Source organism: Rhyacophila brunnea, unplaced genomic scaffold (genome assembly GCF_057557595.1).
Source record: "Rhyacophila brunnea isolate RB1 unplaced genomic scaffold, BYU_Rbru_1.0 scaffold_13, whole genome shotgun sequence".
Taxonomy (NCBI): domain Eukaryota; kingdom Metazoa; phylum Arthropoda; class Insecta; order Trichoptera; family Rhyacophilidae; genus Rhyacophila; species Rhyacophila brunnea.
Window position 1 is genome coordinate 5,600,290 of NW_028232785.1, and position 24,751 is coordinate 5,625,040.

At 35.2% G+C, this 24,751-nt stretch overlaps 1 protein-coding gene and 1 long non-coding RNA gene across 2 annotated transcripts in view; both read left to right on the forward strand.

Moving 5' to 3' along the window:
- The first annotated feature begins 2,005 nt into the window (after nt 1-2,005).
- LOC147076244 (uncharacterized) lies at nt 2,006-4,380 on the forward strand. The gene is made up of 3 exons (XR_015069887.1): nt 2,006-2,081; nt 2,430-2,635; nt 3,060-4,380. It is a non-coding gene; the product is annotated as an uncharacterized LOC147076244 (long non-coding RNA).
- Nucleotides 4,381-8,519: 4,139 nt separating this feature from the next.
- The window catches only part of LOC147076245 (RNA polymerase-associated protein CTR9 homolog), a 578,712-nt gene continuing 562,480 nt past the window's right edge, over nt 8,520-24,751 (forward strand). Inside the window, exon 1 of the mRNA XM_085941688.1 lies at nt 8,520-8,819. The gene's annotated coding sequence lies outside the window, so the exon portion shown is untranslated. The remainder of the gene's footprint in view (nt 8,820-24,751) is intronic.

Below are 24,751 nucleotides of genomic sequence, written 5' to 3' on the forward strand. Positions count from 1 at the left end.
AGTTCGTTTTTATTGTAGGTATATTTCATCGCATTTCATCACCATTTCAAACCAAACCAATGAAATCGGATGGTTTAATTTGAACGATTTGACAGATATTTTACGAGGATGCGATCCGACAACTAATCATCAGTTTTGCCAGTATCTTTAATTTAATTCAATAATAGTTTGTCTCTAAAACAGCAACACATTGACTGAAATGTCAACTTGGGATGAGTATCATGAAATTCTAGCCTGCGATATAGCCCGTCGTCTAGGTACAAGGACACACATTTAATTGTCGAATTCATTTATTTTAAATGTAAAAAATGTAAACATCGCTTCGTAGCACCCGACGATGGCCGAGAGGCTTACGCGTCGGTTTATAATGTTGTGGGTCCTGGCGTATGAAAATAATAACTGAATATAGTTTTTAGGTTAGGTCTTGTCTTTGACATTTATCATTTTGACTTTGATGGTTAATGGGTTGTCAGATGCTTGCTGGAACATATAAGTAATGGAGGTTGTTGTAAGGAGGAGTTGATAAATAGCCAGAAATGTTTACTGGAACATTCTATTCATATTACCTAATCCAAATCGTAGTTGTAGTTAAGTGTCACTGTAATCCAAAAATAACGGGTTCCGGGAAATTATTATACCCCGTTTACACGTGCATGGATTTACTGCTGGTTGTACGTATTATCGCGGCCATACCAAAAAAATGCACTTTTCACACATATTATTGTGCAAGTTGCAAGATTGTATTAGTACATATTTATTATCAAAAAAATTCAGCAGCTTCTAAATTTTCACGCGACCGTTCGAACTTATGCGAATTTTGCGCCTGCGCAGTAGAACGACAGTGGTTAACCTGTCGGAAAAACTAACAACACCGCGAAGAGGATTTTGACGTTTACCAATTTTCACAACGCAATACATAAAAATATCTACAATATTGCCATACGTACCTTTATTGTCCCGGTACACTGAGCCTAAAAGCAAGGAGATGTTATACCTGATTCTCATGTTAGGTTCATCCACCTTATCTTGCAGGATCTATCTTGCTTTACCAGGTGATAACAAACAGATATCTCAAGGGACTTCAGAGTCAATAGCGAATAATGAAAGGAGTTTGGTAGGTCTAGTCTTGCGGGTGGATATGGCTTTTAACATATCGTCGCTATAGGATTTGTTTCCCGAATAGACCAAATGTCAATTTTACAGGAGACGAAAAACAAATTTCATTGTCGTATATTTTAATATTAGTAGATGTATCAATCATTCTTTCTACACTGTATGATTGCAACATTATCTAAGAATAGATTCCAAGAATAATATACAGGTATAAATCATTAAATGCACAGAAAATGCGTTTTATTTACAAGTACTCACTGTGGATATTCGGGAAAATTTTAGCGCTCTCTCAGAATAGTGGATATTCGGGACAAAACATGGACGTTCGGGATTTAAGACCGTAGCGTATTGCTGCACGGCCCACAGATTACTGAGTGGACAAAAAGTACGCGCCTCAAATGTTATATTTATTTACACGATAATTGTTAATAATTACCTCTACTATTTAAATACTTAAGGGCACACATGCTTACCTAGAGTTTCTGTTTTTTCATTTAAAGTTGAACTATGACATTGAATACTAGGTATGATTTTTAAAGTGAAAGTGATATTATGTTACATCTCTTTTACGCATGCTAATATGATTAAAAAGTTTTTCTTTCTCTTTCTGTCACATTCGAATTTGATTACCAAAGTTTAAACATTTACTATGCGTATTAGCTGACGTGCTTCGTCGTTTACAAATTATAACATGAATTTAAAAAACATATGTATTTATAATATTAAATATATTTTATAATGTACACAGATTTTTTTAACAACTATATTATATATACTTTTATTTATTTGTCGCATATTCAAAATGTTCTTGCTATATTAAAATCTTTTTTTTAGCCGGCCAAGTAAATCCGTATTTTTGGCCATAGACTAATAGAAAAAACTCTCTGCTGTCAGATTATGTTGATAGCAAATTGCAAGATACCTAACGAAGGAATTGTGTTTTATATCAGGAATAAGAAACACTATCTGTAAGTACAATATTATGTTATTTATTACTGTAGTAGTATTCTGTGTGTTTTGCATATATTATTCAAGTGTTAATTTATTGTTTTCTTAGTCTACATTAGTTGCGTGGTTAGTTTAGAGGTTATTGCGAGAATGCCTGTGATTTCATATTTATTTGTTTGATATAATCTAAGGCGTTCTAGTTGTTATTAAACATGTTACCTACCTGATTACTTTATTTTAGTTAATCAATCTTTTTTGATGCTTTGTATTATCACTAATCCGTTTTAATTACCATTCTTCAAACAGTCGCACACTATAAAAGATTAAAAATCACACTATTAACAGTTCATATGTTATGTTTTTTGCAGATGGAGAAAATGTCTACCGAGATCTTTGCTTGTCGACGGTTTCATATGAATAAGATGGAATGAAATAAATCTTTTAATTAATAATGAAATAAATCCGACTTTCGGCGTACGATCCGAACATGGCGTGATTCATATAATATTATTTATGACGTAGACCATCAAGCATATATACCCATTTTATAGATTTAATAGTACAATTACAAAAGGTAAATATAAAGTGACTAATGTTTGTAACCTATAGCTATGTCTATCTCGCATACATATTTAAAAAATAAAACAATTTTATAATTACATTTTTGCACTAAATTTATTATCGATAATGATATAAAAGTTGCTAAATTGATTAATAATATTCTAAAATATAATATAATTTTGCATATCAGTTACTTGTATCATATCAGGTATGTCATTTGGTAGAGCTTACTCTCCAAGTCTTTTCTTTTTCATCCTCAATATCACTTTGATATTAGAAACATTGTCTTTCTAACACCATTTCAAAGACTTTAAGTTTTCTAGATGCTGTATATTAATTCTTCTCTTCGGCTATATCTGCATCTTAGTTGCAGCATATGGATACAATGCGGCGCCTCCAAGAATCTCTGTCACTCTAGTTTTTTTGCATCGTTCCAGGTCATACTAGCAGCCCGTAACTCCGCCAGATATGCTATATAGATAGTATTTAGCGGCCATCCAGGACGCCGGAATCCGGTTGGCTTGAAGAACAGGCAAACCAGATTGGGATTCTCTTCAGGCACTCGCAGCACGTGGCCGGGCCAGGTACAAAGTTGCGTATTCACTCTCAACGTGATGCGAGGCTATTTGGTGCGTTCTTTTATCTCCCGTTACTTCTAAAATTACCGCACACCCAGTATCCGTCGTAAACATCTGTTCTCGAAGCTCAGTATACGGTTGCTCGGAGCCTTTGTAAGGTGCCATGACATAAAAACTAGTAAGATATTTAAAATAGCTGCTAGAATGAATACATTGTTGAAAGGAAATGAAAACTGATAATATGATATATCAATTAATTTGTCCATCTGAAGTTGTAGATATCAGTTAATAATTATGTGTTATACCAGTAATTAAATGCTGACTTCAAATGAAAATTGACTATTAAATATTGAAATAATATATTACCAGTTTTGATTTTTTTAAGTACTATACTATATCCATGGTTCATATTACAATGTCATAGTAAAACTTAGAAGAATAAAATATGTCGTAAGACGAAATCAATCTTGGGGTTTTAATATAAGTTAAATAAATAGTACACAGCTAATTTGTTATTACTTTGAATACATGCCATGTCTTTACATCAATAAAAAACAGAAAAACAATTTAATAATGTATAAATATTTATATAAGACTTAACAACGTCTAGTTAGACATCTAGTTAGACACGATGACCTCCATTTAATTTCCTCTTATTTTAAAATTCACCAAGATATATCCTAATAAGTAGGTAAGTATATTACATTTGTACATATAATAAGTAAATCAAGTACTTAACATAAATAATTATACTGTAAAATTAAATTACAATTGAAGCAGTATATATGGACCCCACAGAGTAATTAACAATATAATAATTTATATAATTATATCGGGTATATACTATATTGACACATTTTAATGAAGTCTATTTTTCTTGGTACCTACGTTCAATGATAAATGTTGTTTTATATTGTAACATAAACAATGGTAATATGCATTGATCTTTCTGATTTTTAAACTGTGATATCTATTTTATATATCTATTGATTTCTATGTGTATTATTGATACATTATTTATTTCAAATACAATAATTTCAAAACTAACAGTAAATAATATATAGAAAGCGTCATGTTGTTTAGTTGGAACATCTACTAGGAAATTCCATCCAATCCAAATTCAATTTTTACCAGGTGGGTACTTGTAGGTCAGTTATTTTTGGAATAAAATGAATCCCTTAAAAAATATGAAATAAGAATAGAATGATAAATATTTGTGAAAATTTACCAAATCAACATGTTTAACGTGAATATTTTCACACTAAAATGATAAATATTGTTAAGAAAATATACACAAACAGTTCATTCAGAAGTTATGACGTTTAAAAGATCCCGCGAGTTAACTCGTGCGTGGCACTGATCATGAGGTGATATCAGTTATAATCATTTATGAGGAATGGTTATAAGCCATTGGCACAACCAATTTGGTTTTTGACCTTGAGAACAAAATGTACTTTTTACACGGAACCAAAACTCACGGCTGCAGAGACGAATGCTTATACAAAATATGGCGCAGTGGAATCGCCAGCAAGATCAGGTATCATTATTTAGATGTAAGTATACATATTATTTTGAATTTCATAAAATTACACTCGTTCTGGGTGTCTCGTAACAGTAAACTATATTAGTAAATTAGATATATCTTGATGAACTATAAAATAGTGATGTAATATAGACTTGTTGAAAATATATTAAGCATAATAAAATTTAAAATAAAAATTTAGAAATTCAGCCTTTCTGGTTCTCTAATATTCATAGATCTACTGGTTCTGGGATCTACTATTTCTGGCAGTAGACAATTCATATAAAAGTGATATATCTTTTTTTCAATCTTTTCAATCCAAAATGTCTCGTCTTTTTTGATTAATTCTATTTTAACAGGAAAATTATGTCCCGTCCAAACTCCAAATAAACAGACATCTTTCTTAGTAATATGAAGCTGCCCCTGAATCTGGAAGTACCAATCGTGATTTTTATCTATTACCATATTCCTGTCTTTATCTACTTTCCAAAATTTAATTTTTTTCTGTACAATAGCTTCATCTGCACTTATTCCAGCAGCTGAGAAAGGACATTTTATTTCAATAATTGTATCATCATCGCTGATGCCATCTGGCGTTGCACCGATAAAATCATACACATCATCGATAAACAATCCACATCTCTCAATCTTAATCCGTTCTTGTACACTAAGCTGTTGTAAAGCTATTGATTCATTTTCTTTACCATATTTTACCGCTTTCACGTTGGCTAATGATTGGCTATATAATAAACGTTTTACCAAAGGCCCAAATTTTGTATTTTCTCGCCGCTTACACACCTTACCAAAAACAGAGGCAGTAAGAAGGTTTCGTCGCCTTTCTAGCCATTCTGCACATTCAGATTGTAATACGGTGCGTCTTTCTATATCCCTCCTCTCATAGTTTGTCAGTTTGAGTTTTTTCAAAAAAGTTTCTTTTAACAATTGATATTGATTTTTGTCCATATCAGGTTTTTGGCAACTCTCTCCATAATCTGGATTAGATAAAGGAACAGTATGTATTGGTTTTCGCCAAGATTTTCCTATTTTTTTTTTATTTATTTTCAACCTTCTTGATTCTAAGCGATTTATGAAGGCTTTTGGGCTATTTTTATAAACTTGTTTTTGAATTGTGCAATGTAACTTATTTGTATTAAATGCGATTACCGCCGCTACACATCGTCCCATGTACGATTGTCTTTGAGAGTAGTTAATTCTCTTGCCGCCTACAAATTTTGCAATCATGTTATTAAAAGATTCTGAAATATTAGTAGAAAAATTATAAATTAAACTTTTTGAATTTAGCACCAAACGAGAATTATATATCATTAATTGAGAAAATAGACTGCATTCTTTTAATGCTGGTACATAATTTACATCAAGCATGTCCTCTGTATTTGGTTCATTTGTACAAAAATATGGTAGACAAGAAGTATGGTCTCCAAAAACATGGTGCGGTCCATTAAATAAATCTTTTTTCAGAGCGATAACCTTTTCTTCGAAAGTACTATCTTGTAGTTTTCTATACTTGATTGCACCTATGACGGCTTTCCGCAGACGTCTTTTTCTTGACGCAATGATTTTTCTTACATTCAAGGGATATCTTGTGTCTTTGGTTAATGCCTCTATTTTGCCACAATAATTTCTAATTAAATGGTTTTTACATTCAACTTTCTCGACAGTTACATTCGGATAAGGGTGACAATCAAGAATTTTTTTGTATGTGCTGGAATCTCCATCAGCAATCAATTTTGAATAAATCAATCCATGTGTATTAATAGATTCTTTAAAGCCTTCTAATATTGCTGTAGATTCCATTCCACCTGACGGACCGGTATAATTTAAAAAGCATTTATGTTGTTGAGCAGGGATATTTTTATTTTTAGCTTTGGCGCACAAATCGCAATATTTATTTTTCACTGACATGTACAAAATCTTTCCGGTTCTTTGACCAATGATCGTGGCAGCGCCAGATGCTGCGGAATAATTGCATCTGTATGAACGTTTCGACCAACAGCCGTCTGCAACAACTGATATCATGGGAATACCAGAAGAATCGACGTCACCATTTTCGATTGCAAGTTGTCGCTCTTCTTTCGCAGCGTTTTCCATACTCTTATTTTTGGTTTCTTCAAACCACTCGTACACCTTCTGTTGACTCTTTCTGTATGTTCTTGCTGTAATCGATGGTACGTCAATTGCTGAACACATTTCTTCCAGATTTGAAAATCCACTGCCGATACTGATTATACTGGATACAAATGCGTCACACAGATTCATTTTGTTTTTGTTCATTTCAGTGGTATATAATTTTAATTTTTTACCACAAAGTTTACATTGAATAAAAAATGTACTACTAAAGTTATCCCGATTTTCCCCAAAAATTTCTAAATGTGATAAATTACAATTAAATGGAGAATCATGGTGGCTAATTAATTGAAGTTGTTGGAAAAAATATGAAAAGTCTATAATTCTACGGCCTTCTACACGGAATTTAGGGCTTGAATCTTCAATTTCATTTTCTATAATAAATTCTTCGTGTTCGTGTTCAAATGTGGGATGAAATTCTGGTTCAGGTAGTATGCTTTGAGGATTTCCATGCTCAGGCATAGTCTTCGGCAATATATCAATACTATAATACATTCAAAAATATTAGTTTAGTAGATAGTTAACAGAAAACAAAATGTATAGCTGCTATTAATTATTGTACCAGATTATAATTTTTGTCACAGACACACTAATTTCGAATAAGACATGGCACAAACATAATATAAAAATAATATAAGTACAAATGATCATTATACTTAATTGTGTGTATTAATAAGTAATACGCAAAACTTCCTTTTGCAAGATAAATAAATATTGTGAACCAAAATTTTCTGTGAAATGTGGTTTTTTCAACTATGTATAATTATGTCAAATTATAAAATAATAATTTCAAACCTTTGTGTTTTTAATGTATTAATATTTCCATCTTTTCTCCTACGTCTTTTTTTGGAACTTCCAGCCATCGGATAGTGAGTTCGTGGCATTTTTTGTAAGTACAATCGATATAAATAATTGTGATAATATTGTTAGGTACCAATGTCAAAAACCGAGGATGAAAATTTCGCATTCCCGCTGAAATAAATGACGTTCATAGTATTGCCAGGCTAAACTTTCGAAATTAAAGTTAGTTTTTAAAAAAAAAATTACATTGGAAAATATTATGTAAGTACAGGCATCCATTATTATGTTATTTGATGAAAGTATTCTTTAAAATCATCTGTATTATTATAATCTCGCAAATTCATAATTTAGTAAAAGTTAAATTTTCTGTAATATAAACATCAGTAGGTACCTAACCTATGTTGATTCATAATTTTGGCTAAGTAAAAAATATAGATATTTTTACTTCGCGATGTGTTTGGGGTGTTCTAAATTATGTAAGTATGTTTAATAACAAATGTGAAATTCGTAAAACCTCATGTGTATTATTTATTAAATAAAAATAGTAAAACTAATAGTAGATACAAATGGTGAAAAACTTCATTCTCTTATTTACTAAAATATCAATTCAATAATATTTTAGTAGATATGGCAATACTGGACGACCCGATATATGTCACTGAAATAAAATAAAATCTATCACAATTTATAAAATACGTATACCTACTACAATCATAATTATTTTGAATGTAGAGGGAGATAGTTATAGAAAGGGACAGAAAACTGATTGCTATGTTGCAATATTAGGCAAAATAGATTGCAACAGTGTTAAAAATTATAATGTATGATTTAGTATGACATAACGTAGAATTGACGCAAATACAAATTTCTTCAGATTTTTTTTTGTTTTGTCCTCAAATGTCAAAATATGTTTTCCTTTTGAATAATATGTTCGAATTTGTGTTTGTTTCGCCTATTTTTGTGTTCAATTTGTAGCATTCACTTTTATAAACATATTTTTGTACAATACTTGTGTGTTGGCGTATTTTTTTGGTCATATAAAGTTAAAATAATACCAGCTAAAGATTCCATACATCATACACCAATTCGCAGGTGGGTCTGGCGGATATCAAGATGGTCGAATATTTCGTGGAAACAGTTGTTTTAAAAAGGTCTCTATTTAGTATTACAAATTTATAACTAACAAGATATTTCATCATTTATTCAATGATTAATGATAAACCTTCTGATACGTAGCTTTATATTATTTCGTATGTCTATAATTGTAGCATATTTAAATAACAAAATGTCCACTCGCTTCCATTAGATTTAGAACCAATAGAAACTGCAAATATTATAATTATACTGAATATATTTTACTACATTATGTTTTATAACATTACAACTATCTATAATAAATCGTTTGAGATAATAATTAAGGGAAAAATTTGTCATCATCACAGCCTATTAATGTCACAAAAATATGGCTTCGTTCTCAATTATCACGTTTCACGGTTTCAAAGAATATTATTTTACGTCATAAAAATACTTTATGTAGTTATCAAATGTTTTACATAAATATTTGACGATGAATAAGCTTCATAATGATATAAATAGTTTTTCTACAAATCTTACGTACTATTCAGGCTTAACCTCTGAAAATACCAGAAAATAGCTGACATGGAACACCTTCCCCCTTAATGATCGTAATTACCCAAGTTCGTATGTAATAATAAGTTGCGGCAATCGCTTTTTCGATTTTTTTTCGGATAAAGTAATTTATTAGTTTTTAAGTAATTAACTATTTTTTTATTTAACGAATAATTCACAAGATTTAAGAATGTACCATTTTAATAATTGAATATACTTACATAATTTTTTAAAATCACTTCTGAGAAAATATATTATAAGGTATCTACTACTTCAATTACTAACCGACGTCACGGTCATTTCTCCAATATTTTATGTTGGTACTTACTCGTACTTGCTAACAATTTTATATTAATACTTTTTCCAAAAAAAAAATCTATTTATATATATCTGTAAGATTATTATATCTATATATTTCTATAATTGACAATTAAACTTAAGGAATAACAACACAAAATAATAGCATGTATAAATTAATTACCATTGGCTGCTAATATTAGGTAGGTACCAATATCCTAAGTATATAATATCCATTAAATAAATAGTTACTAACATACATATTAAATTAAATTAACTATCAGCGCATTAAAAAATAAATAATATCATCGCCTTTATTTTCATAGAAATACCTAGATTAAAAGTAAAATAAAGACAAACAATGTTTGATTAAAAATAATTTGAAATAATAATTATTTTTTACGTCATAGTAGTTGCCGGGTCATACTGTAGAATTCATATAACCGTTGGGATTTTGTGTCATTTATCAAAACAAAATGCAGTTATTTAGGTTAAAATACTCACTTCCACAACTCTACTGTAAGTTCAGGGCGAACTAGAGATGTATCAGCTATGAATGATCTCTTCAAATTTGATGAATTTACTATTAAAACAATAGTAACGTTAAAAACAATATCAATAAGACGAAATTTGAAAGAAGTCTCCGGACGGCCAAAAAATATGAAAGTGGGCGTGATTGTTTTAGAGCTAGACAGCGTGAATGTGGAAGCGAGATGCACGGCGTGAGCGCGGTTTGATTGGCTAAAGTCATATTCGGGAAATAAACACTCGGGCAGAGATATATTTCGACCGAAATTAACTTGGATATTCAGGTACGAATAGTTGGACATTCGGGAGAACACCACGGAGTAATTGTAACTTAACATGGCGCATTCGGGTTTTTTAAAAAAATATCTCTGTTCCTAGATAAAAATATATTTTTTTTATAAATGATTTCGGTAGAGTTCGATAAAAGAAATTGAACTGCATTAAAATGTCGATTTCGACAAAAATGGATATTCGGGAAACAAATCCTATAGCGACGATATGACGCACTACTATGTTACTGATGATGTCTTTACTGATCATAGGTTTGCAAAAGGTAGCTATGGCTGACTTATGTACAAGAATAGTGTTATATGAAAGACCTTCCTTATTGTATAAGTGACCCAGGTATCTAGCCACTTCAATCGGCTCGGGGGTATTATAGCTTATCGTGTTGGCCATGCACCATGTCTTCCCATTGTCCCATGCCGGTCTATAAGTCTTCAAAGTGGATGGTCGCCAGCCAGAAGTGAGAAGTGATCTGTCCTCTACCGACCAGCTAGAAACTAACTCTGCCCACCCAAAATTATCCATAACTGGAGTGATAGGTCCCGGACTTGTGGAGGTGGATGGTTTGTGACTGTATCCACTAGAAATGACTCCAAGTGCGGGATCGGGTAGGGGGGTTCCAGTGATCTCTGCTGTAGGTCTGCGCTCCAAAAACACTTCTTCCACCATGGGGCCACTAGTAAATATTTTCCCCTTGCCATGTTCAGGTGTGCCAATACTTGTGGAATTAGATTCGGTGGCGGGAATATCCAGGCTAGTTTGAAGTCCTACTGTCGACTGAAGGCATCGTGGAACAGTGCAAGAGCATCGTTCGGATTTCGTGAGACATAGGTTGCGACAACATGGGCTGTGTTGGACGCGAACAGGTCTACGTCTGGGAGTCCCCATCTTTGAAATAGGGGAGCTGTAGCCGCCATAACTAGGTGCCATTCTGGGATAATTTTGCTGCGTGAGAGATGGTCTGCCACGCAGTTGTATTTTCCTGGAAGGTATTGTGCAGTCAATGATATACTGGCCTGGTTGGCGATTTCCAGGATCTGTCGGCAAAGACTTAGTAGGCTTGCGGACTTTGTGCCCCCTTCGTTGTTGATGTAGGCCACCACTGTTTTGTTGTCGGTTTGTAGGAGTAATTCTGATCCCCTGAGCGTTTGTTCCCGGAGTTGTATGGCTGAAAGTACCGCAAACAGCTCTTTTCGGTTGGAGTGCCACGTGGATTGGCGTTTTGTCCATGTACCTGATAGGTGGTACTCGTCTAACTGCGCTCCCCAGCCTGAATCGGCTGCGTCTGTGGTGAGGAAGTGATTGTAGGTTGCCCTGTGAATCTTTCCTGAGGAGCCCACCGCTCGAATCCACCACATGATGTCCTCTCGAGCTTGTGGAGGAATCGATGCTGATTTGTGAGGGTGGCTCCTCGATAATTGAGCGCTCGTACGTTGTAGACGTCGGCAATGCAACCTCCCCTGTGGAGTGACGAAGGTTGCAAAGTTGAGTCGCCCGAGGAGGCGTTGGGCCTGCCTGAGCGACCAACTGCCTTTTTGGATCTGCAATTGCAGGTGGTGACGAAGTGATGTGCACTTCTCTGTTGATAGATATTTCCGATTGCTGTGAGTATCCCACGTGATACCCAAGAACTCCCGCTGTTGGCTTGGAATCAGACAAGATTTTTTCTTGTTGATTATCCAGCCTAGAGCTTGCATGAAATCTATCATATAAGTCAGTTGCGACAGGAGAATCTCTCTGGACTGATTTGCCATGAGAAAGTCGTCTAAGTAAGTGACGATTCTCATACCCTTTCCCCGGAGGTGTTCGGCCACCCAGTTTGTTAACGAGGCAAACAGTCTTGGTGCTGCCGACAGTCCGAATGGAAGGCACGTGAATTGAAGGAGTTCTCCTTGGTAAACTAGCCGAAGAAATCGGCGATGTTGTATAGCTATAGGTACATGTAGGTACGCTTGGCTTAGGTCTATTTTTACTAACCAGTCTTCCCTTTGCAGGAATGTTGGGACCTTGAAGTGGTGGAACAGTTTGAACGGCCTTGGTTGTAGGAAACCGTTTAGGCGTTTTAGGTTGAAGACGGGTCGTTGACTGCCGTCTTGCTTCCTTACTAGGAACAGGATTGAGAGGAAGCTTGGAGATGGTTCTGCCAATTCCAATACTCCCGATTCCTTCAGTTCCGCGATTTGTGAAGTGATCTCCGGCGATTGTCGCGTTTGGAAATCCTTCTGGAATTGCACGGAAGGCATTATTAGAGGGGGTTTCTTTATAAACGGAAAACGGGTTCCCGTTATTATTTTTAATAATGGTGGTGGTGCACCCTTGGCCTGCCAGATTTCCTGGAAATGCTGGAGGCGTCCCCCTTTGAACGTGGTGAGGGAGACCCGGTCACCTGCGTCTTGGGTAAGTGTCCCTTGCACCACCTCGGTTATCTCTGGGAAAACCTCGGTTGGATGGGCGTGGGCCTCTCGGCAGGCCACCCCTAACCTGGTCTGGTATCCTCCTCGTATATCCCTGCCTCCGAAAGGTGTCCTTGCGTCCACCTGACGAAGTGCTAGGTTGACTCTCCCTGACCTGGTCAACCACTTTGGTGGTCTGATCGAAGACCTTCTCATGACCCCCACCTCTCTCTAGGAATACCGCCAGTTTATCTTTATTGAAGATGTGTTCGGCGCTAGGTGGGATCTTGTTAAGAGCCTCTCGGGTGAAGGTGTCTCTTATACCGAAGAGGATTTTCTTCCGCCTCGTCTGAACTAACTCTGCCCGCTTTCCACAAATGATTCGGGTGACGTCTTCAGACACTTTGTTGAGTGCTGAAGAGGGCCCGAACTCCTTTACGACCGTCTCAAAAAGAGCCGTACCGATGGTGTGGTCGCTGACAGAGTCGACCACTCGCTGCAACGCGTCCCGAATACACTCTTTTTGAGCGAGCATCGCATTTTGGAGGCCGGCAATCGTACGCTCCATTAAATGTATTGTTTGCGATGAATGGTCGTAGGGGCGTAACTCATCGTTGAGTCCCAATTCAACGAAAGACGGGGCCGCCAAATATTGTTTTTGGGTTTCAGCGTAGCGAACCCCCGCCCAATTATCTGTGTCGAACAGTTGGAGCCTGGTAAGTTCCGCTACCCGAGCTTTGTCTGGCGTCGGAAAAGCAGGCTCCTGAACTATGACGCTAAAAACAGGCAACGGAATCCTGTTGGGTTTTTCCGCTGTCTCAGGCCTTGCGGGCGGCCGTAAAAAACTTACCGGAGAGTCGATATTTACCGTCGGCCTCTGCGGAGTAGGCACCGCTGCAGGCAGGCCCTGTTGGGTCAAGATTGAAAAAATCTGTGATACCTTATTGTCAAGAGACATTACTGTTGCCCTCAATTCACGCACTGGATCGTCCAACAGCAATTCCGATTCATTCGAGTCGGTCTCCATCGCTAGTCCCTCCACGACGTTGTTGGCTTCATTACGCTCCATTATTGCACAAATTTCACAGTTTAACGTTTGACAAAATTTTCTCGCTTCGAACGAAAGCAATACAATCACACAATTGAATACCAAAGACAAAGCACGCCACAATACAAGCGTCAGTCCTGCCAGCCGGTAAAAAAACAAGATGAACAACCAGAGAGGTAAATAATCGAGAAGAAAAGGGGGTAAAAAGGGGCCAGCGCAGAAGAACACAAGGCAAAAATACGATCAACATCTCAAGGGACTTCAGAGTCAATAGCGAATAATTGATGTTATACGTGCAATAACGGATATATTCCGGTTATCGGTGCAAATTAATATGATCACATCAAATAATAATTAACCTGGCTTTAGTCTACAAAATACCTAACTGATTATCGCGTCAGTGGGAAAGATACCAAGGAAATAAAAAAAACGTGGCATAATATTAAAAACAACCCAGTTCTTAGGAAACATACAATTTGCGATGTGAGGAATAGTTGAAAAACTGCAAAAGTGGCAATACTGTTATTGAATGTTTTCTTTAACGAAGAAAGAAGACGTGTATTCTCACATGTCCGTATCACATTCTTGATTTAAATACCTGAGATGGATATAAAACGCGAAGTAAATGAATTCGAAGCTGATGCTGAAGCGGAGAGTAGTCGAGAAGCGAACGGAATGACGTATATTAAGCAAGAGATTCCTGATAGTGCCAGCGACAATTTTGAGGTTAGATTATTAAAACTTATTTTTTACCTACCTGAGTTTTCGTTAACCGATTTGGCCGATTAACTCAAAAAATCTTATATATTTATATGTTCACTATCGTAACCTAACTACCAGTGTGCGATTAAAATTCTATGACCATAGAACAACGCGTGTATAGATTTGTTACCAATAGAAACACTGTGCTGACTACATTCTGATTCTTCTGAAGTCAGATCAAATCGCAAAACATGAACCGATAATTTTTCGCATCCAACCAATGACACGCAAGCCGCACTGTTTGGTTTGGCCGGTGTACAGTTTTGCTGTCCACACGTAGTCACGCACAGGTTTGCGCAGGCAACACCGTGGTGAAGCATGAGCGTATGGCCGGCCTTAAAAAAAGAGAGCCGCTACATTATTTAAACACGCGTTGCCGCCATGACAGGTAGGTACGCTTCTGTGAAGACTTCTATTAATGAAACTACAGCGACTTCTGGTTATCGACGAGATCTTGTTGTCGGACAGTAATCAATATTATTCAGAACCTTTCAACGCACCTTCCCACTAAAAAATCTGATATTAATTTCCAGCGAGTTAATTTCAAAGCGGAGTGTGTTGAAGACGCCATAAACCAAAGCATTCATGAGGATCCTCAACCCGGGTGCTCTCATTCGGAATGGAAACCAGTAATTCAGGTAGATACACCATATTCTATGAATCTAAAACAATGAATGCATGTATGTACTGATATGGAGGGTTTGTTTATATATTAATCAATACCACTGATTCGGTGTGAAAGTTTATGTAACAATTGTCGATAATTTGTCATGGTTGCTTCATAATTATTAGAGATGAAACAGTGTTTTATTTGTTTATAGACGGAATATTTATTATTAAAACTTACACGCACTTTGGCAGGAAAAAAAAGCGTATTTAAATTTGGGGCATGACTCGTTCCTCGGTAAATCAATGAGACTACAAGCCAAAGAGATAATATGCAGTAATTTCGGGTATTTAACACCCACGATAGCCGAGCGGTTTAAGCATCGGCTTATGATGTCGTGGATCCTAGAGTGCAAAAATTATAAGTTGAAGAGTCAGGTCGTGGGGCTGCGATATATTATGATGAAAGGATTGTCAGAATTGTTGTTCTCGAAACGGCCACGATTCACGTTAAACTTGCCACATCTAGGTTCGAATCATGAATCTGGAAAATACGCATATTATTTTTCAATTAGTGTTTAGAGTAATGTATAGACCAAATAAATTGTGCAAGTGGCTAACATTCATTTCTCGTAAAAACAAAAATCTGTTAATACAGCCTCCACTCTTAGAAGTCCATATTATGATTCTATTAGGATCTGATATTGTCAAATGAATATTTTGGTTTTATACTTGTAGAGCTTAATCAGTTTTAGTATCAGTAATAGAAACACGTAATATTTTCTCAGGTTACATGTAAATTGTACGTAAAGCATTTCACCATGGCACAGTTCGCCGTGAGCTTTCTTATCGAAAAGTGATGACGGTATACTTTCTATTATATTCAATATGAACATGAATGCAACTTTCATAGCTGATTTGCGCAAAATTCATGAATTCAAGAATGAAAACCTAACCTAACGCAATAAAAAATCGAGTAGGTATATCCGCTATTTTCAAAATTTGTTTGCTACTAGTTTCCTGTAAAGTGTTAATCGACAAGATCCGTGTTTTATTTAGACATGCATGTTATTTCAGTACTATATGACCCACAGAAGTTAAATATACAGCCATATATTTCCGGTACAACATTTCACGGTGAAGTGTGATACGGGTACGTACTTTATTCGAAGTAGGTTTGCGCAACGGGCCCGTAGTGCTTCGTTCAAAAATTGGCCTTCTGCATATCTACAAGGCAGAATATCTTTTGTCATTGGGGATTGACCGTAATAGGAATCATGAATCAGGAGGTTTTGGTTAGTTTCCCTTGGACACTCCCCACGACAATCGAGGCCGTTATGCCATGGTATACGCCTGCAGAACGGGTATGCATGTCGGATTGCGTGTGCGCCAGTAAAATCGCACCTGCGCTTATTAAGGGTTAAAGTTAGTTCCCTATAGTTAGTTAACAAGTACGTAGTGAATCCAACAATCCAACATCATACGGCATACATGCTGCAGAGCCTCAGCGGTGCTATTTTACTTTGTGGTCGGAATTCCCTCACCGGATTCGTTTCAGGGACACTATATAATATAGTCATATGAAGACATGATAAGCTTTTTGATTTATAACATTAATGTTTTTTTTAGATCCCTTCTATCTACCCTACTAGTATAAAATTGGAGACTAATTTCGAACGAGAAGACTCAGAGAATGAGATGGTTCAAGAGGATGTAGGGCAAAGCAATTATGATTACCCTCAACCTGGCTGCTCTTATTCCGAACGCTACCCTGTAAATCAGGTATATAATATAATATATTTATTTAAAAATTATTTCGTATATTATAATGGTAATGCTCCAAACATGTTGTCATTATATAAACCTTCGCCTGATATCAAACGTCTTATTCCTAATGGTTACTTTCTAAATAGGAATGTGGTGTATATCTAACGATTTACACATAAGACTATTATCAAGGTGTCACCCCCCCCTTCAGGGGTGTTACCACCGAGGGTTGATAATAAGCCTCGTGATGAGAAGTAGGATGTTATCAGTCCCTCACAATCTTTTACAGAGGTCAAGGTCACAGAATAATGTTCATAATATAAAGTTATTAAAGTATGTATTTAAAGTATTTGTAGAAATTATTTTATTTTTAATAAATGTTTTTGTTGTATATATAGTCTTTTGGTTACACATTCAAGTCGTTCATTAAAATTAGAAACTTATAATTTATTTATTTAATTGTTTGTATAAAATCTTAATTTATTCAGTACATAATATTTATAATTTATTAAATATTCTTATATTTAGTTATTATTAAAACTCAATCTTAAAACACTATTTAGTTTAAGAGGTAAACGTTTAATTAAATTTGAAAGGTTATTCACGTATTTATTTTAGCGTTCATATAGAACGTCAGTTTATAAAATGCAGTACACGTTTCGCGTTACTGTGAGATGACCTCATCTACGTATGACGTAGTTCTAGAATTATCGAAACCCTCCTGCGGGTTACGGACAACGTCGTGGCTGTAGGGTCCGAACGGAACTGAACTTGGATTATCGAAACGTCGCAGGAGCACGGCTCGGACGGAACTGATTCGATTGAAGAGATCATGCTCTTTTATAGAGGTCCAAAGGGACATCGGAGAGGGGGAAAAAAAGAGGAAAAAACCTTCTGTCTCTTTCTCGGAAGAAAGAAAATACGTGGTTGTCGGTAAATACGTGATGATTTACTCAGAAAATGTATGCATAAGGCAGAATTGATTAATATAATATAGTAAATTGGATACTTTTAAGAAAGCTAGAATAATCGGAAATAGAATATTTCGACCTTCTTAGTTCTTCATACAACTCATCTCGTGAGTTGACATGTTGTATGAATTATTGTCTTTACCGCTAAAACCATTACAATATGCTAATGAAGTTTATAAGAATACTTAATTAATACAGTCTTATAACATAAACAATATTCATTCTTACATTTAAGTTATATAAATCAATAATCGCATCTAAAAAGTTCGATACAAAAGATTTCCCCTTGAGATCGGTTATATTTTAAGATTGTGAATTTGTCTCGCTCACACGTACGAGATCTGTCTAAGAGTGTTCTCTTTCTTACTCACTAGGCTTTATACAACAAGGTGTGTGTGTAAAATACATGAATAGTGCTATCTCTATTTAACACAAAGGGTTATACAGCATTTACTTGAGAAAGAAGATATATTTCATCATGTTATATGAATTTACGAAGGGAAATAACATTTAATGCGGGAGTGTGGCTCGCGGTGTGATTCCATACACTGGAAATAACATTTTAAATTTGATCAGCGATTTAAATTAATAACATTATAGAAATAATTCAAATACATATTGACTCGCAGTATGCGAGTGACACTTATGAAATTACAAAAATCACACTTATGTGATACCTTTTCATATTACTTACACATAGCTGTTCATGACCCTTTTAGGTCGACTTCTATCATCCGCATACAATTTGTTGTCCCAGTTGACTATGTGACCGGGGTATGTGGTTACGTCTCCTACTGATTTATAGAGAGCGTCAGCATGAGGCTGACGTCCGGGGTCGTGTCATACTATTATCATTTCCTATCGTCATTTTAACTCTCATTTCTTTAATCAAGAGCATACATAAGTGAAACGGCAAATAATTTTCAACAGTAGGTGGGACGAAATTTTTTACTCGTCGCCAATCGGAGACCGACAGTCGAAGTGTAAGCACATCAATTTGTTTTGTGATAGCGTCGGAGGAATATTATATTCGTAGAATAGAAGATATGCCTTTGTTTAGAAACACGGTGAAAGATAGAATCTCTCATTGTAATTTGTAACCCTTTTTTAATAGAATTCTGAAAAAGTACTTTTTCATTTTTTTTTTTCAATTCAAAACTACTCGGCATGTCAGACAGTAGAAAGATTTTATTTGGGAAATTTTGGCATGCGCACTTAGAGTAACACTGTTCTATAGAGTTCTTGTCATCTTGACTTGTCAGACCATTTCTATTGATTAAGATGCAGCGCAATAGGTGAATTGAGACGGCTTAACTTTTTTATAGGTCTAATACATCACTGGTGTGTTTTTAAAATAATTCAAATTTTGTTTTTTATTTGCTCCTTTACCTCGTAATATGTTAACCATATATTATTAATGAATGATCAATGTGCATTTACCATTGGTGTAACCATTGAGTCTTCACTTACTGATATCATCTCCCCGACAGTATTTGACGTTTGCCATGTCTAGGTATAATGTTTCTACCTGGATCTTTTACTTATAATGAACTGTTTCATAATTTATTAATAATTTTGAATGTTTTTTTTAGATTATCGCTAGAAGCACTGTACCGGCCAACGTTGCGAGTCTTATATCGTCCTGGGACGTGACTGAAGCACAAGCGTCTAGCAAAGACTTACACATTGAGGAACAAAACATAAAGAAAGAACTCGGGGAATATGTTCAAAGGTACAAAGATATCGCCTGTCGCAATAATAAACGTGATATTTGTCGAACAAATATGGTTAACACAGAATTATTAGTGGCTGTTATACAACTGGAAACAAAATCGTTTCATAAACATAATTTTGTGTGCAGTATCTGTTTTGATTTTTTTTCTTCGTTCGACTTCATGTTGCTTCACAAAGCGATACACAAAACCACATTTGCGAAAACGACCGATTCCTTTGCAAGGCTGGTTAAATGCGACGATGGTCATTGTTCAAGATGTCGTTCTGGCCACGTCGTGAAATCACTCAAAATGACATATTCTGATGAAAAGCCATTCAAGTGCGATAACTGCAATTACTCATGCAGACATTCAGGTAACATGAAAACACACAAAATGAATCATTCTGGTGAAAAACCATTTAACTGTGTTAAAGGCAATTACTCGTGCACGACGTCTAGTAGCATGAAAAGACACAAAATGAGTCATTTTGGTGAAAAGCCATTGAAATGTGATATATGCAATTACTCATGCAAAGAATCTTGTCACATGAAAAGACACAAAATGAGTCATGCTGGTGAAAAACCATTTAAATGTGATATGTGCAATTATTCATGCAGTCAATCAAGTAACATGAAAAGACACAAAATGAGTCATTCTGGTGAAAAGCCATTCAAATGTGATATATGCAATTACTCATGCAAAGAATCTTGTCACATGAAAAGGCACAAAATGGTTCATTCTGGTGAAAAACCATTTAAATGTGATAAGTGCGATTACTCATGCACACTTTCAGGTAACATGAAAAGACACAAAATGAGTCATTCTGGTGAAAAGCCATTTAATTGTGATATGTGCAATTACTCATTCGCTACGTCTGATACCATGAAATCGCACAAAATGATTCATTCTGGTGAAACGCCATTTAAATGTGATATATGCAATTACTCATGCAGACATTCAGGTAACATGAAAAAACACAAAATGACACATTCTGGCGAAAAGCCATTTAACTGTGATAAATGCAATTACTCATGCAGAAAGTCTAGTGGCATGAAAACACACAAAATGACTCATTCTGGTGAAAAACCATTCAAATGTGACATATGCAATTACTCATGCACGACGTCTAGTAGCATGAAAACACATAAAATGACTCATACTGGTGAAAAGCCATTTAACTGTGATAAATGCAATTACTCATGCAGACTGTCAGGTAACATGAAAAGACACAAAATGGGTCATTCTGGTGAAAAGTCATAATGTGATAAATGTAATTACTCATGCATAACGTCTGGTAGCATGAAAATGCACAAAAAGACTCAATCTGGTGAAAAGCTACTTAAATTATAATTACTCGCGCATAAAATCTGGTAGAATGAAATTGCATAAAAAGACACATTCTGTTGAAAAACCATTGAAATGTGATTAACAAAATTACTCATACAGACAGTCAAGTACCGTGAAAAACACAAAAAGACGCAATCTAGTGAAAAGCCTTTTAAATAATAAAGAAAGCAGCCGATAGTAGTCTGGTGTACAGAATAGGTGCGCTGGTAGGTAAAGACATCTCCTTAATTAAATCGTAATACGTGTGACGTTACTAAATACAAAAAAAATGTACAACTGTCGTTCATGCCTCTAAATTATTGGTGTTATTTAATTTTCTATGCATGCACCTCTTAATTATTAAACGTTTGCCTTGATATGGTAATATTAGTTATGTCTAGAGATTGGACAAAGAGAGTTCTGTCTAAATAAAATATCAGCCGACGGAACCTTTTGTTTTGAAAGAATGAACCCAACATTTTTAGCTGTGTGACAAGTGGAAGATACCTGCTGAGTATGACGATAGCTTGGTTAAAAGTGTATATAGTGAAATATGTATTATATTTTATATATAAATAAATAAAATTGGAAACTTATTTGGTTTTAATCGTTTTTTTCACACTATCCCATTCAAAATAAGTAGCACCTGTTCGCACAAGAAAACTACATTAATATGAGATTCATCGTTGTAACCCATATAGTTATTGCCATCTCCCGTCAGAGCGAATAAGATGCATTCTCTTTCTTCGATCGGTATGCTGGTTGCTGGTAAACAAATAAATACCTCAGAATGGTCTGCCTTTTATTATTTATTACATTTTTATCAATTTTCAGAACGCGAGATGTATATTATATTTACAATTGTATTGCAATCTGGAAGCCTAATCTTTTTCGCTTTCGAGCTCGCTATCAGCGAGAAGCGCTTTAGCGCTACAAGGGATCTCCCATCACAAAAGCGATGGACACGAATGCAGCGTTGCATTTTTTTGCGTTCTGACAAACAACGTTGCCGGATATTTTTTTCTCGTTATCAGCCATTACTATGAGTCAGTTCGGAAATGGTTCCGGCCTCTCACGGACTTCAGAAGAGTGTGACATTATGTCATCTTTCGAATAAGACAAATCGGAGACCCCTCTTTTTAATAAATTATTGACAGTCATAACTTTAGTACGTTTCCATTATTTTCATTGTCCAAATTAATACGGAAGGCATTCCATGCATTAAGATTAAACAGTAGTTATCGGCGGCTATCTCAAATTCGTAATACGGCGAAAATTTACGTTGGTGGACAGCGAATCAGCGCCGTCTAGTCGGTTACTCGGTAATGAGTCAGAATTGACGTTTTTACACCTCTTGAGTGTAGTACCTATTTTTATTGTGACCCTTGACTTGATAGGTAGTGACTCCTACCTGTTATCAACAGGCTTTTCTTGGTGTTTATAAATATTAAATAAAAGCGCGCCCAACCGTGACCCTGATCTCTATAAACGATTAAATAATACACCACATCTGATTCCCTGCTGAACTAGGTAAATATTTTATCCTTGGGTAAAGTCCTTCGACCTGTGTGTAAAAGTAACATGCCGGGCAAAAGTGAACAAAGATCCAGAAAAAAAGTAGGTGTAAACACGTATTATAAAATACCTTCTGTCTTGTGTTTCAGAGCCCTGTAACCAGCCTTGCCAATGTTAAAACTGAGATTGATCCTCTCCGAGTTGATTTCAAAGAAGAATTTGTTGAAGACAGTGATCCGCAACCTGGCTGCTCATATTCAAAATGCGAGCCATTAAATCAGGTGCTTACATACTTATACAATATTGTGTAATATACATACATCATGCTTGTAAGTGAACATGTCTTTTTCGCTCCGTTATTATTAGACCATTGAATTCAAAGTGTATTTTGTAAGAATATAAATTTGTCGTAACGAACAAAACGGTACATAATATATCACATGTTAAGATTTCAGCTCCTTCGGTGCTTTGTTTTCGGATACTAGATTTCTGAAAAGTTACGTCTCATAAATGATCCGACTTACGTTTTAGTAAATGGGCTTTTAAAAATCGGAGATCGCAGTCAGGGTTCCGCGTAATATGACACGTTGAATTATCAAATTATACGAGATACGTTTCGCATCAATCGTGTCAAAATCTTTCGTCAATTCAGAGGACCGGTCACCGGCTTCACGATTTATGTAATGATTTTTTTTTTAAATCGGGAGATCTAATACTCAATTATGAATGAATAATTGAGGGGTCTAATTACAAAATGCGACAAGTCCACAATTCAATATTTTTGGGAAACAACGTTTTTATGTGTCTAGCTTCAATTATTTTTTTTAACGTGAGATTTTTTTTCTGTTGTATTCTATGGCAATTTGTTTCAGCCGATAAACTCTTAAATGTAATAAATATAGGCAAAATATTATAATTTATAATTGGACTTAGCGCTACTTGTATTTCACTTTTTAATTTATCCCGAATAAGACACATATTTCCGTGGCACTGTCATTAGTTTACCAGATGCTACAGCATAGGAGACGCCCTTTTCAATATTGAACGTTCCCTTATTCTTTCACTTAAACACGCGCGAAATCAACCAAGCTGTAAATAATATGAAAAACGGACTTGGCGCTTTTTGTAATAAATCGAGACTTAAAATATTTTTTTTCGTAGGGTTATGTCGCGTTTTTTTTCTCTCGATTTTGACCAAATGTGGACTTATCGCTTTTTGGAATTAGACGCCTCAATTATCTTGAAACCAAATATATAATTACAATATAAGGTTCGTTTCTTTCAACCTGTACGAAACAAATCAAATTAAACCATAGACAATATACATACAAATTGTATGAGACCGGAAATGGTTTGAGATTTGACGTTTGGTTCAGTGTATCATTGAAAATCAAACCGTTCTCGGGCCATCAGAAATGGTTTGACATAAAACGTCAAACCAATTCGGACGATCCATAGACTAATGGAAATCTGTCAGTGTTGATAAGCATTATTCGGCATTTATAATATATCGTGAGGTCTATGTTAGACGTTTACACCATAGGAGTTCACTTGAATTATGTATAGTATAGATTAATAATCAATACATATTATTCATAAGTAACCATACGCGAACATGACGCCGCTTTTGGTCTCATTATCTCAAAATCCAGCACATATTTTCTATGCAAAGAGTTCGATTTAATATCATTACTATAATTATTATGTCAGACCAAGAATTTATTTTCATTTTGCTAACTGTGTTAAATCAAGCGGAATGATCTTTATATTACCTAACGAATTTTATCAATTTAATATGTTCGATTGTCGTCTAAGTCACAATATCATACTGTCGACATGAAGAAGTGGTCAATTATTATGAAAAGCTTTAATCAAAAGTAATTTTTAAAAACTCGTCATACCTATAAATCTTTTAAATTAACTAAATGGCTACCTATTCATGAGGCATTCTTTATATTTTGTACATTTAAAATGAATGAATACGACAGTTTGTTAAATTTGTATTATTGTAGACCACAATTGGAGGTTAGAATTTCATAACAAGTTGACGTTTCGATAAATATGTTTCTGTTTTAGAGACTGATATGTTATGAGTTAATTTTAAGTACTGGCAACACTAATTAGTTGTCAGAAAAGCGTTTCCGTGGACATTCTACCAAACGGTTCCAAATCAAAAAAATCAAACGGTGCCATTTGATTCATTCAATTCAGGTTCAATGATACGAACTTATAATATGTTAA